The sequence below is a fragment of the Rhopalosiphum maidis genome, chromosome 2, assembly GCF_003676215.2.
Source record: "Rhopalosiphum maidis isolate BTI-1 chromosome 2, ASM367621v3, whole genome shotgun sequence".
NCBI lineage: Eukaryota > Metazoa > Arthropoda > Insecta > Hemiptera > Aphididae > Rhopalosiphum > Rhopalosiphum maidis.
Window position 1 is genome coordinate 49,631,769 of NC_040878.1, and position 19,503 is coordinate 49,651,271.

A 19,503-nucleotide genomic window follows, 5' to 3' on the forward strand; every position below is an offset into this window, starting at 1 on the left:
AATTATTCAATATATTTATTAATATTTAAGATCACCTTTTTTTTTTTAAATGGTTTTATACTTTTTTAGTTAATTATAATTACATTTTGAAACAATATGATCATTAGATAATACACAATAATCAAATCTTATATGGATATTACATTCATACTCTATATTATACGGAGTGGACACTAAACAATTTATCAAATTTAATTTTAATTTTTATTTTTACACGCGCAATGGTATTATTGTATAAATATATACACTAATAACTAAGTTGCTCGTATTTATGAAAATGAATAATTTCTTAAGACTAACTTTGTTAAGTTTTTCTGTGCATATGAATATAAATGTATTAATAAATAGTGTAATATATTATATAAACGAATATTAAATGGATAATTTAAAATATGATATCATCGAAAACATGAAAAACAGCAGATAAATGAATTAAAAAAAAATAAAATATTTTCAAACCAACTCTGTTGAAGGTAAATCATTTTTATTTTTTTTTTTAATACAAACAGAGTTGGTAAAACCATAGATGTGTTTTTCTACAGATACTAATCTAAAGGGTCTAAGCTAGATAAATGCGATATTTTTATATGGCAAATTTTGATCATACCATACTATGTTTACTTACCAACTTTGTGTGCAATCTATCTTAAATATAATCGGGAATTATATTTCATTTATATTTTGTTATATTCAATATGCATTAGTCATTAGTTTTTTAAAAATAAAATGTACTGAATTAAAAGAGGGGTGGGAAGCTACACACAAGGGCTATCCCTTTATAGATATATAGATCTCTGAACTATCGACTTGTTATCGCTAATCTAATGTGTAGACTTGTAATGCATAGAAGACTTATATAATATTGATTTAAACTAATCTGGTTAATCTCGTTTTATTATACTTCACAATAATGAATTATGAAATAGTAGTTGGAGTGCGACAAAATAAATAAGTTATTTATCAAAATGAAAAAAGTCTTAAAACAAACCTTGTTAAGTATTTATGTGCGTTTAAGTGGAAATGTGTTAATAAAAAGTGTAATGTTAAAATATACACAAACAAATCTTAAACGGATATTTCAAATGATATATTGACCATTTAAACAATGAAAAACAGCCGATAAATGTATTAAAAAAAAAACCATTTTCAAACCAATTCTAAAGAAAACTTAACGATTTCACAGATGATCCTGAAATAACAACAGTTAAAGGTAAGTCATTTTTATTATTTTTTAATACTAACAGAGTATAACATATAAGTTATTTTTTAAAATGTAAAATTTTTTTGAAAATGACAAACTTTGTTTAATGCTTATTTGTATATAAGTGGAAATTTATTTGTAAAAAATCATATGTCAAAATATATATAAACAAATATTACATGGATATTTAAAATACAATCATCAAAACCGCAGATAAATACATTAAAATAAAACTGTTTTCAAACCAACTCTAATGAAAACCTAACAATTGCACAGTTAATGCTGAACAAATAACATTTGAACTTGAGTCATTTTTATTATTTTTTAATGCTAACAAAGTTAGTAAAAACATCGATGTGTTTTTTCTAAAGGCACAAAGCTCGACAAACATGAATTTTACTTATGGTAAATTTTATTCGTGCCCTATAATTACTTACCAACTTTGTACAATCCATATAAATATAAACGGGAATTATATTTTACTTGTTTTTTGTTATACATTTAAGTATTTAACATATTATATAATATGCATTAGCATTTAGTCACATTCACAAAATGTGCCAAAATAAAAGAGTGATGGGAAGTTACACACGAGTGGTAGATTTAGGACTTAGCATGCTCATTAAAGAGGTATAAACTAATTATGTATCAAAATTCAGCTTTCGGTAAATTAGTTCCGAAATTTGAGTGGCATCGTTTTCGGCCAAAATAAACCTTTCCCTTTAGGGCCATTCTGGTATGTCCGTTTTCGGCCGATACACTAGTATTTGGTACACTAGTTGGTCACCAATGAAATATTTTTTTATGTTAAACTGGCAATTTATAGTAATTTGTAGTAAATGCATACAAAAAATGAATTCAATGCAAACTCTTGATTAATGTTTTATAATTTCTGTATCAATAAAAATGTATTACATTGGCACATTTCAACAGTTTTTATTTACTAATAGTATAGTTAAACACAATAAAAGCAATATGCTTTTTGGGAAAATAAAATTATTTTCCATTTACATGAGCATGAAGGTAATACTTACAATGTTAACCAAATTATCATATTATCATTGTGTGATTGTATAGCTATTTTTGAGCTCTTTATTGAATTTTATTTAAACTTAAAATGTTTTTTAGTATTATTTCTACAAATGTCGATGAAAATGTTAACCTGTAACGATAAACGATTAATTTTATTTCGAGTTATCGAGAACAAAACACTATTAAGTAAAATGATAGTTTCAAGGATATTTCTATGTATTTTGATATAGCGACGTTTAACATAATAATGTTATAATAATTATCTACTGTTTTATTAATGTCATTAATTTCTTTTCAATGTCACATTATTTTTTTATTTAAAGTATATATATATATTGTGCTTTTTAGAATGCGAGGGTAAGAGATATCATATTAGTTAATGATATATTTTATAATAAATTAATATAACATTACCAGAACTGTGATCGGACAAATTCTGCTCACCGAATTTCCATTTTATGCCATATGAAGACGTATCAACAACAAACAGCCATGTACTATAGTCTGTGCAACTCCAAAATTTAGTATGAATTTCTTCATTTTTCAACTCTTAACATATTTTCGACCTATTAAGTACTAAGTTTTACTCGGTAACTCGACGATGCTATTCGGGCCTGAACATTGCGGTTTATGAATTTTACGTACTGGTCATACTTGGTACATTTACGACATTTAGTGAATGATGAAAATGTCAATCATGTAACAAAATTCAACTACCTAATTTATTTGTAACTCACTTCTTCTATTCAACAACCTTATTCCTCTAAAAACACATATTAGCAATAATCATTTCAAGATTAATAGAATCTAATTTACCTATTTAAAATTGCATACCTTTTTTTTCCAACTAATTTTATATTTGTAATTTTGGTATTTTATAAACAGCTGCTCTAAAAAGGGCAGGACTTTCATGTGAGTAGTTATAAGTTTATGATATAAAAAATTTCGGATAGACCTATTTGTTAAAATTATGATTTATTTGTTAAAATGTTGTATTTACTAACTTAAACTATTTTATAATGCTGAAATCAAATTCATAAATTTCAAGAAGTCTACATTCTAATTAAGGATAAGTTAACGTGTGATATATTATCAATTTTATAGCTGAAATTGGATTTTTAAACTACTGTTATGTCATGCAATTTGGTGAGTTTTTTAATGATAATAATGTATAAATCAAATTTATGTTAGAGACTTATATAATGTAAAAAAATGTTCACACTTGGAGGCAAATTTAATACTGTTTAGTCTTATTTAGTTTATTATTTAGTCTTATTAATACTGTATAGTCATATTCGACCTAATATTAAGTTCTTTATTAATTTTTAAATTAAGTATTTATCATATCATATTAATAGACTATTTAAACAGGTAAAGTGCAGAGTCCATTAAAATATAAATGTGCATATTGTGTGACTTGATATATTCACTGTATCAACGTTTATAATAGATTATAATATGTGAACAATTGTTTTTATTTTATGACTTATGAGGTACTCATAACCTATAGGTGGTTTTTATTTAAAAATTATTATTACAGAACCTAAGGAGCTTGTAAGTTTTCTAAACAGCAAACGGAAAGTATATGATTTAAAAACCATAAGTAAGTTTCACACTTATTCTCGTGGACTACGGATTTTGGTTTACGACGAGTTAACAATTATATATATTCATTTATTCATATTAATCAAAGGCAATTTATTGTCTTTATTCTGATAATAATTGTATAAAGTATGCTAATCCAAGAAAAATTGATTACACTAAATTTAAGATGCCTTCAAGGCAATGTAGTGAAATCAAAATGAAGTGATAAGGAATGATATTTTATATAAAAGTGTTACTTGTACCTAATAACTTAAATATAATTTTCGATTAAGTACAACAATATATATATTGGAAAATTTGATCAAATAATATGGAACGCAATGACATTATAACGTTTGGAGAGTTCTCAATGTGATTTATTCAATAAATAACTTAAATTTACGGTGATTTAACTTTTTTTACATTTGAATTAGATGTGTTTACATATGCTCACAATTATCTGGCGTTGAAATGTGGACAATTTTATTATCATTTTTATAAACGAATTATATTTTAAATCTATTAGTTAGCTCTAATAAATATTTTATGATATTAAAGATATGATATATTTTTTGCATCCAAGAAAAAGTAGTATGCGAATAAACGTAATTAAAATATCAATAAAATTACTTTCTAGATATTATAAATACATTCTCGAATGAATTAAAAAGACGGGGATGTGATGTTATTGGTAAGTATAATTATCATATTTTAATTGTTTTTATAATCATTTAAATAAAAAATACATTGCATACACTCTAGTTATTGCTTTATTTAAATGTGTTCCTAAAATTAAAATATGTTTTGACATGTTTAATGGCTGGGGTCATTTTATACTTTTGTGAGACTTGGACAGCGTTACCATGACGTTATGAACCACCCGTAGGTTTATAATATTCGTCAGTATCCATAAGAAATAAATATGTCCGATGTATTTACAAGCAGTGGAGATTTGATTTACATTATGTAACCTGATAAAATAACATCCTTATTTTATATTTCTTTACAGATATTGTGATGGGTCCAAAAGAATATTGTAAATATATCAGTAAGTTATATTATTAACGCTCAACATACAATTTAGAAGTTTAAAAATTTGGATTAATTTAATACGATACACTACTTTAAAACGAAGACTTATAAAAAACAAATTATGTATAAACGTAGACAAATACTGATGGACTGTTGAATGATATTATAAATAGATTTGAGGTACTTCTACAAAAATAACACGATAATCTAAAACTTTTAAAAATATTTTTGTTTACTGAAAATATTATGATAATAAGTCGGTTGTTACATACATATTATTATCAATATCAAACATATTATTATCTATCTCAATGAATTGTTTTAATTTTATTATAATACTGTCGTAATTATGTTCTTATTGTATATTTGTATTATTATTTAGTATTGCTATGGCTACCGAACCGCATATACCCAAGTGCAGAAACCAATAAATTATTGTATAATCATTATTGCACGTGTGCGTGAATAGCTACTCTTTAATTATACTATTAATTGTTTGCGCGAATCAACATATTCATATTTTAAGCGGTGATTGTCATTATTTTTCATTATTTTTTTTTTTTTGCAATTGTTATTTAAATGATTATATTATTACACATTTTTTTTTGTGTAGACAACATGGCCATAATTTATTTACTATTGCTCTAGCTATTATTGCATTGCATTTATTATCATAATTTCAAATTTATTTATTAGTGGCGTACGCAATATTTTTTTAAGGGATGTCATAAAAAATAATTATTATGCACGAATTAATAAAAGAACTTTCTTATTTTCTAGTCATCGTTCATAATTTGAACAGATACTTAGATACTTATTTTTGAGGAGGGTGTCATATCTCCCTTACACCCACCCCCGCGTGCGCCACTGTTGTTTATTATTTATATACAAACACATACGCACTTATAAGTGTATTCATACCCACCGCACACCAGCACTTATGTGTTTACACACCCAAATCAGTTCACGATATTCTAGCTAAGTTGCACACATTGTAATTTGTTTCTGGATAAAAAAGGCAAAGTATATTCTATTAATATTTATAATTATAACAGAAAATTCAACAGTTGATTCTATTTCGCATATCCAAACATCTTTCAATTCATAAATGCATTAACAGTAAGCAAAATTAAAACATCATATTATGTACAGTTGCGAAGTACAGAAAAACAATAAAATCTTAAAACTAAATATAAGGAAATATATATTTAAACAAAACTGGACAAGTATTAAAATAATGAAATAAATTGGTTAAAGATTTGAAAAAATGTTTGTCCTACTTTTTTACCTCAATAAAACAGATTACTTATAAAAAAAATAAAAAATGGAGGAATTAAAAAGATATTATGATAATTGTTATTATTATTACTTACTATATATTCTATTATAAAAAAATTATAAAAACAATAGTTGCAAAAAATCATAGATAATAACCTGTATAATGATGTGTGGACGGATCTAAGTCCGTAAAAAACGGGATTAAATATTAAAAATTGAAAATGACACGGGAACTCGGGAACCAACTCGGATGTACCTATCGTAACAACCCCAAAAACAATTCGGTCGTTCCGGAATCAAGTCGGATACACTAAGTATTTCGGTGACCGTAAATCTATGATTAATCATTTAAAGATCAAATTGGATATTCAATGCGTCCAACGCTATTTTTATTTTGTTTTAGTTAAATAAAAATAACAGTGTATACATAAAATTATTAACTAATTTTTTTAATTCCATTATTTTCTTTATAATTTTTAATTTCTTAAATATATTTTATGAATTATGTATATTTATTGCAAATCATAAAATACAAAATCAAATATTTAAATTTATAGATTCAATGATGGATCAAAGTATAGGATGGTGTGGTGCTTTTGGTATAATTATTAAATTATTTAAAATTACAATAATATGACTTTAATCACATTATTATATACATTTTCAGGAATCATATAAATTATTTATAAAAACATAAAATTTACGTTAATTATTGATGAATATTTAGAAAAAAATATGCTGTGTATGTGAGAAATATTTTTTTCGTAGTTATAGCCCTCTATATTAGACTGAAAAAAATCTGACGCCATTTAACATTACGACTTTCCTAGTCTTGCCAATACTTTATAGCCGGTTTCGGCCACATTGTATCTATTTACAATATAATTTATTCTCGTCATAATCTGCTGTTCTAGTGGTATTTCACCTATGTAATAGAAGTTAAAATATCAGGTGTTTAAATATTTCATCACACCTGACGTGTGGTTAACCGAAACGAGTACAAAAAAATTAATACTCCTCCGGGGTACTAGTAGAGTTGTTTGGAATTTTCATCTATTTGGTAATTAAGTATCTTCTGAATATTTATAAGATTTCATCCCTTGTACGGTTTTTATATCCACGGTACAGTTGGAAAATATCTTAAGTTTATAACTTAATATACTAAAAAAAATCTCTATTTTTGATGGATTCTTAAATTGATGTCTACTTGGTGGATGTATTCTTATGGGAATATAGTACAAGTAACTCTGGACCCCTTATCAGTCAACAGACCTATGAAACTTCAACTATAATAAATGATACAATGTATTATGAAAGCTGTTAGGTATATTAAAATATACTTTATTTTCATTATTGAGTTCAAAATTATCTGCATATTCAATTCTCTATACATGCCAACTATGTAATAGACCATCAAGTAAATATAAGAATTATTTTAATTCTTATTTTTCCTTATCCTCTGTTGAATCAAATACATACACATGAATACTAATTAAAACCATCAAACTTTTTCAATATATAATCAGCATAGACCCGTTGTCTTTTTTTTCATCATATATTTCATAAAATATTAAAAAATCTGTCTCTCATAAGTAAAATTCTGATTTGCTGGACCAATTCTATTATTCTTAATGTATAGAAATGTGTGTGTTAATCTTAACAAAACGCAGGCTACGCAATTGTTAGAAATAATACAATAATGATCCTGAAAAGCGGTATTCAAACCCTTTTATTCAAACCAATGGCCAAATTCATATTTAGAAATTGACCACCCATAATGAATTATTAAAAAATGATTATAGTATTTTTCAGATGTAATAATTCTGAACCTTATCACCATGTTTTTTTGCAAAGTTACAACCCCAACTACGTGTTTATCCGCCTAATCAAAAATACTCCTACAGTTGTATAAAATCCGAATTTTATAAGTTACAAAAATTAAAGCTGACATACAATTTTAAAGCATTAATTGCTATTTTCAGTTATGTCAAAGCTCTATGTTTGCGTCTTTCTCGACTACTCTGGCTAGGTCTTAGCCTATCGACAAGGCTCCGATCTTGGTAGTCAGAACCACAACTAAAAATAACGTAGCAATTAATACATCTTTAAACATAATTATAGGTGATGGGAGATCCATTATTTCTACCTAATTTTCAAATAGTAATGTTTATAACTAAAAACGTTTGAATACATTCTCTTAATTTATATTTACTATCAATTAATCATTGTATTTATATTATTATAGCATATAACATTAGTTATATCACCTTTCTCAACATTATATAAACACAACTTTAATAAATAGAATAATTAAATGTTTATGATTTAAATTAATCTTTATACAGAATTTACAAAACTTGTATTAATTTATAATTATTAACAATTTTGTTGCACTCATGCAGATATTTTTTCCATAAGTAAGGACACAACTTTATTTATTCATTTAGTATTTTTATTCAGCAATTATAACAACTGTTAACTAATAGTTAATACTTAATTATGATAGATATATAATCACTATAATTGTATTATCTGTAATTAAACATTTTATTTCAAAGTTATATTAGTATTTTGGACATTTTGAGATAAAATTTTCAGATATAAAGACTTGGTGCTATGATAATATTAGTAGATAGTATGGCCACATTCCTTCTAATATAAAAGTAACAAAAACATATTTCTTTTCTTTTGAGTAGTATGATGTTGTATAAAGAAATTCAAAGACATAATGTAAGGTTGTGTAAACTTTGACGGTTTATTTTTATTATTATAATAAATTTTGTATTAAATCCCCAATAAATTATATTACAAACAGATAAACACAAATATATGAATTGAATCATTTTAAAAATTCCACAATAAAATAAAAGACTAAAATATGTATAATCCATTCTAAAAAATTACATGATTTCATTGATAATATTTCAAATAGAAGTATTTTAATAACCATTAATATATTTTGGTCAATTAAATATTTATTAAATACTTATATTTATACATTCACAGGAAAGAAAATAAGTATGTTAACTAAAATACACTTGGCACAGATTTGACCCTTTTAAAGTTTTAACTTTTACCACAAAATTATTTTTGTTTAATATTTTATAAATTAAATAACAGTACTTACCATAATTATTTTGTAAACTATTTGTTATAAAATTATTAAAATGGTTTTTAAGTTATAACACTAATAAGTTTATTAAATGTATTCATTCACAGAATTTTTAAGTAAGCTAACTCATAGGATTATAATAAATTAATACTAGTTTAACGATTATACCTAACTTAAAATACATATTTTAATCATATGTATATTTAATTTAATGTTATTCGCTATAAATTCCAACTCAGCTTTCGACTTCCTATATTTTATATTAAAAAAGAACACCTTATTTAAACCACTGTTGATGGATTACCAATCTAGGACTTATTTGTTAATGAGCAAATATCATATAATCCGAATTTCATTTAAATTTAGATACCGAAACACACAACATACGCAATAAAAACCTTTACATAATGTTTATAAAAACAAAAAAGAATTTAATTTAATATTAGTGTGTTTATGGGTTAAATTAAAATAGTAAAATATAATTGATCAGGAAATTATAATTGAATTTACAATTGTTTTGTATGTTTAGAGTGTTTAGGTAAGATAAATGATGTTATTTTAAATATTTTTAAATACAATTTGTAAATAATTACTGCCTACTACATACATTTTTAATATTAAAATTGTAACACATTATTATTAGTATAATACTTTATTGCATTTGTGTAAACCATTAAATGTGAAATTATAAATTTTGATTCAGGGTTGATACAATTAAGTACACTTTATGGTGAGTATATTCTTTGTTAATTATTATTTATGATAAAAATTCCTCGTATAGTCTAAATAAAATTTAGTATGTTTAAAAAATAAATCAATTACATATATGTATTATATGAAAATTGCGTTTTTTCTAGTGGGTGATGCATACACTAATGTCCTTAGCACATATCAAAACCGTAAGAAAATTATTATATAATATAATTATATGTATGTTACATTTATTGATTTATCTATAAAATATAGTTCTTTATCTTAATATAGTAAATGGCCAGTAATCAACATGGATGATTAAAACTGTACAATTGCAATCAATGTAGCTTCACCTATATCCTATCACTACACGATAATAATAATTAACAGAATCGAATTAAGTCCAATTAATTTAGAGATTGAGAAAAAGTATTACTAAATTTATTGTTATTTCATTTATTAGAGCCTGCATTTATTGAAGGAAATGGTAATAATAGAGTAAAATATAATGTACATATAAAAAACTTAAAAAAACTATTCCTGAATTACGCAACTCATAATTTTTAGTATAATAAATTGTACAGTTCCAAGTAGTTTAATTAATAACTTATAATATCATTATTGTAGAAAAATTAATGGAGATCGTAAAATCACTTTCAGGTACCATTTAAAAATATTATATTTAAGGTTTTAAAATTAAAAATTAAGTTAAATATACTTTATAATGTAGGAAATATATATTTATGGATTATGACAGAGGTTCAGTGTGGGGAATGACCCTTCAGGGAGCTACGAAAGCATTATAAGAGGGAGCACAAAAACATTTTAAAAATCAACATTGTACTTGTAGGACAGAAAATGATTTGTTGTGTTTGCGTAATAATAATCGTGTACAATATCAAACCAGACCACACATCACATTAAAAGTAACTTATTGTTTAAATCCTATTATAAAAAATACATTTATTTTTAAATAAATTTGTAAAGTGAATATCATTATTAGCCTATATTTCTGTTGTTTGTTTTTAACTTTTTGGTACTCTAAACATGACTTATTAAAATTATTTTACGAAGGAAGGGGCTGGCCTGAAATGTTTAGGAACCTCTGGATTATGATATTTCAGTAGAACTCTGCTGATACTTTTTTAATTTTATAATTTAGGTTTATTGATCATATTATTTGATGTGTTCTAATTCATAAATTAAGACGTAAGGTCTCACATTGATTCACCTAAATATAAATATTTTAATTATAACTAAAAGTATAACAATGATTTTAATACAATTCTTAAATTTTTACTTAACTAATTCTAACATTCGGTGTATTTTTATTTTGTTATCCCAAAATTTAATATCAGGAAATAAATAATCACATCAACTTTAGGTTGTCTCCCTTCATTCAGAATCTAAAAATGGTTGATACAATTTGTATTATATAGTTGAATTTAGCATCGTGAATAAAAAAATAATACGAAAGCCACTAATTCAGTAATCAAGTTTATAAATAACCACATTGTAACTTATATTTAATGGTAAATTGATAATAAATAATAAATAATAAAAATGAACACTTTTTAACCATTTAAATATATTAACAATTCTTTGATGCAGCGGATGAAAATAGTTACTTCAATTATCATATGAAAATTTTGAATAGATTGAAAGAAAGTAAGTAATCTCTTGAAAATAATAAATTATAATATTTATTTGTTTCCAGTTACATAGTAAAAAAACGATACAACATTACTCTATATAATAATTAGATATACTATAAATCAATTATTATGAATGTTCTATATTAATTGTAATTTGTATACATTATTTATTTATTATTTCAATGAATCTTTCTGTAACCTAAAACTGATTACTATAGTAGTATACCCTATAGGTACTTATTTAAAATATATTCTTTGATTTTACATTGGTATCTACATCATATGACATAACAAATCAATAGTAAACAATTTTATGTTATAATTTAAAAAAACAATTGAATTATTTTAGTATTATATTTTCCCATGATAATGTAACTCACAATATATATTGAACATTAATTATTAATATACTTCTATACGTAATGTAAAAAGTTTCAAATCGCTAGAAGAAATATTTTTTGAATTGCAACAAAAACAATTTTTAAAATTAAATACATTTTATTGCTTTATTTCTAAGTGATATTTTATTGTAAATTAAATGTTAAATCCTAGCTAGAGAACATAATAAATTAAATAAAATGCCATTAAATTAGTAGAAAATATTGTATAGTTACCTTATCATCTATTACACATACGAATTATGTTTAGTTTTATAAAAGTTATTTAATTTAAAATTTACTAGATTTAAAAATAAAAAATAAAAAGCATAAAATGTAAATTAGTTTTTATATTATTGTTTTCAGGCAAACGATATTGGACACTAACAGAATGGTGTAAGATAAAATTTGGTCCTCCCATTGACACTCAAACAAATTCACCTAAAGCACCGGATCAGGAAGAACCTAAATAATTGAACTGCTATCGTATTTAATTAACTGCCTTTAATTGTATTTTTAAATCTATACTATTAAAAGAAGACTGAGGAACTCACTTATGATGTAATAAGAATTTCAAGTATAAATCATTACGTCTAAAATATTTATTTATTATATTTAAATAATAATCATCATCTAATTAATTGTAACAAGTAATGTAATTAATACATTTCTTATACGTTTATATTAATTTAATCTTACAGTAGCCAGTGTTATTATTTATTTATTTTTTCATTAATGTTATATGAGTTTCTATGTTTGATTTCTAATAATGATTTATTGTACATTTTTGGATCAATATACAATTATGTGGATTGTATTAATTTTTTTATTTTTTTTTTTTTTTTAGTTCATTTTGTTTTGTCTTCTTTTTCACACTTAATTTTTTTAGTTATTAACAAATATTATTGTTTATAAATAATTATAATTTATAACTATTTAAATTTTATAATATGTGGGTAGATATTCAAGATTTAAAATCGTTAAAAAATAATATTTTGTAAATACATATGTACATATTATATTATATATATAATATAATATGTACACTACTACTAATTTTAATGATATTTTTTTTATTGATGTCTGTTTTTTTTTCTTTTGTATCGTTAAAAGATCATGGATTTAATTGTCATATTTATAATGTAATTCAAAATTTGATGAGTGATCTTGCACTCCTCTTCGTAACACTTTTAGGGCCTCTTTCATTTCAAAAGAACTTGGAGGTTTTTCAGTAGGTATCCGTTTGAGGCTAAAGCTCAATTTCTTGAAGTTTATATGTTTATAATAAAGCATGTAAAATATCTTCTTCGGTAAAATTGGATGTAGTAGGTATATTTTCATCACTTTTTATCCAATTTTTAAAAACCAAGTGTATTTCTTCATATTCTTCTTTTCCTCCTACTCGATACTTTCTGCAAAACTTCCATGTTTAGAACAATTTCTCGTACATAATGTTGATTTTATGACCTCAAACTGATAACATTATACGGCGTATTAATTATAATTATGTATAATTATATTTATAATATTTATAATAACCAACATAATTTACATATTATATAAGTATACGTCCAGCCCGTACGCCAAGCCGTATATTACCAACTCCAATTGGTTGTCTTTATTCTTATATTTCTAAAAAGTATGATAATCCAGTAAAAATTTATGACTATAATTTTAGATTATTTCCAAGATAATATAGTAGAATACAAATGGGGTGATTAGAAATTATATTTTATATATATGTGTTAGGTACATATACTTAATAACGTAAACATAAGTGTTTGTTTAATTACACCAATAAGTGTTGGAAAATGTGATAAAATAATATGATAATGCAATAGCCTCATGATGTTTGGAGAGTTCTCGATATAATTTCTTCAATAAAAAACTTAACTGTATGGTGTTTTTACTTTTTTTAAATCTGAATTAAATGTGTTTACAGATAATAAAATAAAATAAACAAATAATAGAAAAAATAAATGTAATAAAATAGCAATCAAATTATTTTCTAGATATATCAAATGATTTTATGTTGGAATTAAAAATCCGGGCATGTGATGATAATGGTAAGTATAATTTTAATTTTTTAATTGTTTTTATAATTATTTAAATAAAAAATTAATTTTATTCACTCTAGATATTGCTTTATTTAGATGTGTTCCTAATATTAAAATATGATTTGACATTTATGGCTATGGTCATTCTTTACATTTGTGTAACACGGAGAGCCTTACCATGACGTCTGAACTTTCTATAGGTTTATGACGATGTATATAATATTTATGTATCATAATAATATTATGATGTACCTATTACCTACAATTATAATATATGTGAGCGACATAGAGAGCGTTACCACAACGTCATTATTCATTAACCACCTATAGGTTTAAATTAGTCAGTAGCCATAAGACATAAACATGTCTAAAGTATCTGCATGCAGTGGATATTCGATTTACAATAATATGTAACCCAATAAAATAACATCCTTATTTTTCATACTTTTACATAAATCGTGATGGATTCAACACAATATTGTGAATATCTCGGTATTTATAACAAATACCTAAGGTTTATATTATAAAATATATTATGTATAAACGTTAACAAATCCTGATAGACCGTAGAATGATATGAATTAGATTCGACGACTTCGACGTACTTATACTTAAATAACTCGATAATAAATATTTTAAAAACATTCTTGTTTATCGAAAATAATATAATAATAATAAACCGGCTGTTAGATTTCATATTATCATTATTAAACATACAATCTATCTCCATGAATTACTTTTATTTTATTATAATACTGTTGTAGTGTTGTAATTATTTTCTTATTATATATTTATATTATTATTTAGTATTGCCATGGTTACAGAATCGCAAATACCCTAGTGCACAAATCAATAAATTATTGGATAATCATTATTGCACGTGTATGTGAATAGCTACTCTTTAATTATACTATTAATTGTTTGCGCGAATCAACATATTTATATTTTAAGTGATAATTGACATTATTTATATATATTAGGCAATTGTTATTTTAATTATTATATTATTATACATTTCATTTGTTTGGCCAACAAGTCATTCGACTGCATCCGAATTGGTTCCTATTCGTGAAAACTGACCGAACTGACCTAATCTAATTGGTTCCTGATATTCCAAGCAATACATATCTGAATGGGTTCCCCATATTCTAGGTAAGTAACAAACATCAGAATTGTTTCCAGATAAAAAATTTCGAAAAAGGCGAAGTATATTTTAATAATATTTATAGTAACAACATCAAGTTTAACAGTTGCTTCTATCCACACATTCAACCATCTTCAATTCATAGATGCATTACAAAAAGTTTAAATTGAAACATAATATTATGTACAATAAACTGCAAAGTACAAAAAAACTACAAAATCTTAAAACTAAATATAGGAAATATATATAAAACAGAAATGGACAAATATAAAAATAAATAAATAAATAAGAGATTGTAAAAAATTGTTGTTATAAATGTTTACCTCAATAATACAAAATACTTAAAAAAAAAAAAGAAATGGACCCAATAAAAAAATATTATGATTATTATTATTACTTACTATTTTATCTACTATGGCAAAAAAAATAATAATAATAAGTGTCAAAAAATCTTAGTTTTTAATCTGCATAATATTGTGTGGACAGTCCTATGTCTATATAAAATGGGAAGGAATATTGAAAATGACCCGGAAACTCGGGCACCAACTCGGATATACCTTTCTAATAACCCGTGAAATAAATAGGTTACACACTTTGTAATAAACACGGAAACAATTAGGACGTTTAGGAATCGATTTGGATACACTGAGCTTTTTAATGACCATAAATCTATACTTATTTTTTTATGAACCTTATTAAAAATACAATTTTGATAAAATTGGATATTCACGTATCCAACGATATTTTTATTTTGTTTAGTTTAGAATACCGCTTTATACCTACACAAAATTATTTATTATTTTTTTTAATTCCATAATTTTGTTAAATTTTTAATTTTTTTTTAGAATATAATGTATTATAGGAATAATAATATTTTTATAATACAAATCATAATATTATATTTTCAAAATCTAACATTTAAATTTATAGATTCAATGTCACATCAAAATATAGGATGGTGTGGTGCTCTTGGTATATTTATTAAATTATTTTAAATTACAATAATATGCATTAGATCAACTATACATTTTCAGGAATTGTATTCATTCACAACTAAATATATTAAAATCTAATTCTAGATTTGGTGGCTTCTTAAAGTAATCTCTACTTGGTGGAAATGTTCTTGTGGGAATATAGTAATATGAACTCTGAACCCCTTATCAATCAACAGACCTATAAAACTTCATCTTTAATTATTTAATACTATTTATTATGAAAACTGTTATATTATAATATCCATCATTTCCCTTTTTGAGTGGAAAATTCTCAAAATTATCTGCATATTCAATATGATATATAAAAATACTATCCAAAAGACCGACAAATAAAAATAAGAAGTATTTTATTTCTTATTTTTCCTTATCTTCTGTTGGATCTTATACATTTAAATGCATACTAATTTAAACCATCAATCTTCCGCTGTTAACAGAGTGATAGGTCTACAACTTTCATATCATTATTCATTAATAGCAATAAACACATAGTTTTTCAATGATAGGCCTATTGTCTATTTTTCATCATGTAATTCATAAAATATTAATAAATCTGTCTCTCATAAGAGTTACCACAGTTAGCAATAAATCGCAATAATATGTATTAGATCAACTGTACATTGTCAGGAATTGTATTCATTTATTTTATGAAAAAACATAATTTGTATTAATTATTGATGAATTTATAGAAAAAATATATGTTATGTATATGGGAAATACCATTTTCGTAGTTATAGCCTTCTATACTAGACTTAAAAAATCTGACGCCATTTCTCACTATGACTTTCCTAATCTTGCCAAAATGTACTTTACAGCCGGTTTTGGCCACGTTGTATCTATTTTTAATTTAAAATCTCATCTTAATCTGCTGTTTTAGTGGTATTTCACCTATTAATACCAATTTAATACATTGTTTAACTTAATTATAGGTGATAGGAGATCCATTATTTCTACCTAATTAGTAGTGTTTATAGCTAAAAACGTCCGAATACATTTTCTTAATTTATATTTCCTATCAATTTATAATTGTATTTATATCGTTATAGCGTATAACATTAATTATATCACATTTCTTAACATTACATAAACACAACAATAACAGGTCTTTGATTAAAATTAATCATTATACGAAATGTATACAACTTGTATTAATTTATAATCATTAACTATTTTGTTGCATTCATGTAGATATTTTTTCCATAAGTAAGGACACAACTTTAATTATTCATTCAGTTTTATTTATTCGGTAATTACTAGTCATTACCTAATAAGTAATAGTTAATACTCAACTAAGATAAATGTACAATTGCTAATAACTGTATTATTAGTGGTTTAACCATTTATTTAAAATTTATATTATTATTTTGGAAGTTTTTGAGATAAAGTTGTAAGATATAAAGACTTGGAACCATGAAATTTTTTTAAAAAAAACAACATATTTCTTTTCTTTTGAGTAGTGTGGTATTTTTTAAGGAGATTCAATATATAATATAAGGCTATGTAAACTTTGACGATTTATTTTTATTATTATGATTATTCAAGTATTAAGTCCCCAAGATATATTATACCCATATTCCCGAATTCGAAGTAAGTTAACTCATAATAGTATAATAAATTAATACTAGTTTACTCATTATATCTTATTTATAATAAATATTTAAATAAATGTTATTCGGTTAACTATAAACTTCAACATGGTTTACGCTTTCCCACATTTTAGGTTGGAAAAGAATACCTTATTTAAGCCACTGTTGATTGTTGGCAACCTAGGACTGATTTTTCAATGTACAAATAGCCTCAAATCAAAATGTAATTTTAATTGAATTACCGAAATACACAACATACGTAACATAAAAACTTTTACATAATGTTTATAAAAACAAAAAAGAATTTGATTTAATGATAATATAGATATGGGTTAAATTAAAATAGTGCAATAAATTTCTTTAAAAAATTAAAATTTAATTTACAATATTTTTATATCTTTAGACTTGTTTAGGTAAGATAAACGATGTTACTTTAAATATTTTTTAAATACAATCTATAATATAAGTACTACCAATACATAAATTTTAGATTCTGAACATAGTGATGTATGTATTAATTTTACAATGTGTGAATAATAAAATATACAAATTTCTTCTTTGTTAATTTAAAACTTATGTCCATAAATAAGTTCAATTTAGTATATATTCTAAAAAATTGTTCTGAAAAAAAATCGTCATCTGTCGGACTTAAGTACTCACTACTCAGTACTCACGAATGATATTACTATAAATTTCATTATCTGTGCCCTATGCTACAATATAAACTGTCATTAATCGTATCTCTTATATAGTAAAATATAATAGCTTAACCTAGTTTTCTAAATTTACTGACAAAGACTTAATTATTAATATTATTACATAATTGTTCATTTTAACCTAGTTTATAGTATATAATTCCAATAATTTTTACGTCATGTTGTAACATAGGTAGTAATATATTATTATATTATATTATGCTGACTTCTGTATGTGTAAATAAATATATTATATTTATTATGGTAAATAAACAATTGATTATTACTTGTTGATATTGATGCCATTGATCGTTGTTGGTAGACTTGTGTTCAATGGCGTAGCCAGGGGAGGTTCAGGGTTCAGATTCCATTCCCCGAAAATTTTTTTTGAAAAAGATTGAATAGGTTTAATACCTATTATATTTAAAACTTGTATAATATAACATATGTATACTCTACCCCACCCCCCCTCCAAAAAAAAATCTTGCTTATGTTTTGTATTATAAAATACTTGAAAAATGTATCATTTTAATAACGATAGGTTTTAAATAATGATTTAATTTATGTGTATCAATTTTATTTTTTGATAATCTGATAACTGATAACTCTATAAATAACTACGAGAGTCTAAACATTTAGTTCAAATGGATTTATCATTACAATATAATATTAAGTAATAATGTAAAAATAAGGTCAAATGTGTTCGTTGATTTAAGAATAAAATACAAGCCATAAAATTTATAATGTGTCTTATTTGCACATGTCTTACAGAGTTGATTTAGTGCTTATTTTATTTTTATAATATGTATGCAGTTGAAATGTATTTACTTAATCGTCAATAAATATAAATACCCGTATCTTTTTAGAAAGTAATCACACCTATTTTAATCTTGCAACGCAAAATAGTTACTTGTTCTTTGTAATAATCTAAACATTCTAAAGAATAAGAATGGTATCTTTTAAAATTTTAACATCAGTAACAACGATCAGTATTTTAATAAGCTACAGTGATTCAAACAATGAAGGTAACATCAATGGTTTTATATAAAAATGTATTTAAAAAAA

The 19,503-nt window shown here is 24.0% G+C and overlaps 1 pseudogene; it reads right to left on the reverse strand.

Annotated features, from left to right (window-relative positions):
- Positions 1 to 8,109: 8,109 nt before the first annotated feature.
- The window catches only part of LOC113552501, a 46,309-nt pseudogene continuing 34,915 nt past the window's right edge, over positions 8,110 to 19,503 (reverse strand).